At 35.5% G+C, this 1,571-nt stretch overlaps 1 non-coding gene across 1 annotated transcript; it reads right to left on the bottom strand.

Annotated features, from left to right (window-relative positions):
- Positions 1-1,498: 1,498 nt before the first annotated feature.
- Positions 1,499-1,571, bottom strand: TRNAK-UUU (transfer RNA lysine (anticodon UUU)). Its single transcript has one exon. It is a non-coding gene; the product is annotated as a tRNA-Lys (tRNA).

Raw genomic sequence — 1,571 nt, 5'->3', positions numbered from 1 at the left:
CTTCTTTTTTTTAAAAAAAAGTTTTTGTTTTTGATTTTTTGTCCCCCCCCCCCCCCGCCTCCAAAAAAATAGTTTTTTCTGAAAAGAAGTTTTGAATTTTTTTTTTTTTTGGTTTCTTACTCCACCCACCCAAAAAATTTAATTTTGTTTAAAAAAAAAAGTTTTTGTTTTTGATTTTTTGCACCACCCACACCCGAATTTTTTTTTCTTGAAAAGAAGTTATGTATTTTTTTTTGGGGGGGGGGGGGGGTGGCGGGGTATACCCCTGAATTATTCAAAAGGCTGACGTGGCCGTGCACGTGGATAATATTTTCCATTTGGCACTGCCATATCGGATGAAGTGGAAGGCCGTTAACCAGAGGAGTATTTGTGGCCTTGTCTGGTAACGGTGATGGTATTTTGTTACCCGAAAATTTAACGGAGGGTATAAGTGACCCATTTCGAATAATTCAGGGGTATTTTTGACCCTTTTCCCTTTTAAAATTAATTCCATTTTTAGTCTTTTTCAACTAGTTTCAGCATATGTATAGAAATTATATCATTGTTGTATAAAAAATCTATCATATGTATAGAAACTGTGTCATTATTGTATATAATATGTATCCCTACAATATGTGTTTAGGAAATATATCATTGTTGTATAATTTCTGTTTAATAAATGTATAATCAATGTATACTTACTAATTATACACATGTTAAACATGTTTTTGGATATTTCTTGAAGCTTCAATCGATGTATATTTACTAATTATAGACATATTATACATGTTTTAGGATATTGTTTGAAGGCTTAGTATGAATTTTTTCGGCGACCTTTAGTGGCGATTTTAGTCGCCACAAAAAAGTCTGATCTTTTTGTAGTGAACCTTTAGTGGCGACTTTTGATCTTAAAATCGCCACAAAAAAGTCCGATCGTTTTGTGATAGAACTTTTAGTGGTTGATCTTAAGATCGCCACCAAAAAATCCTATCTTTTTGTGACGAACCTTTAGTGACGACTTTTGGATCTTTTGTCGCAACTTTAGTCGCCACAAAAAAGTCTAATTTTTTTTGTAGTAAATGAGCTGCTAGGCTAGCACCTGGGAATAGTTTGAGCCGAAAAGCCTAATTGCAGTGTTGAGCCAAAACATGGACAAATTTCTAATTGCTATGTAGTGTCCTTTTCCCAAATTTTGATAGGGAGTGTTTTCTCTTTTAATGGCCTTACGTAACACTAATCCAAATTAGTTGGGGCCTCAAAGTGAATATCAGACCCTGAGTGTAAACTGGGGCCTTTTGTCCAATTTTCAGATATTCGGGTTTTCTTTTTTGAAGAATTGGTAATGAAACAAATTAATTACCAAAACAATAGATTTATACCCAACTTTGAAGACCACGAATTTAAGGAACTAAAATTAAAGACCACCCCAAAATAAGGACATCCCTACTAATTGCCCTCATAGAATCAGAGGCGTGGCCGTAAATTTAAAATGAGTTTCGGCCGAAAAAGTTAAAGTTTGCGCCGTCTGTGGGAATCGAACCCACGACCACCTGGTTAAAAGCCACGCGCTCTACCGGCTGAGCTAAGACGGC

Source organism: Lycium barbarum, unplaced genomic scaffold (assembly GCF_019175385.1).
Source record: "Lycium barbarum isolate Lr01 unplaced genomic scaffold, ASM1917538v2 unchr_scaffold_111, whole genome shotgun sequence".
NCBI classification, from domain to species: domain Eukaryota; kingdom Viridiplantae; phylum Streptophyta; class Magnoliopsida; order Solanales; family Solanaceae; genus Lycium; species Lycium barbarum.
The sequence above is the reverse complement of the archived record's forward strand: the minus strand, read 5'-3'. Positions and strand labels throughout refer to the sequence as shown.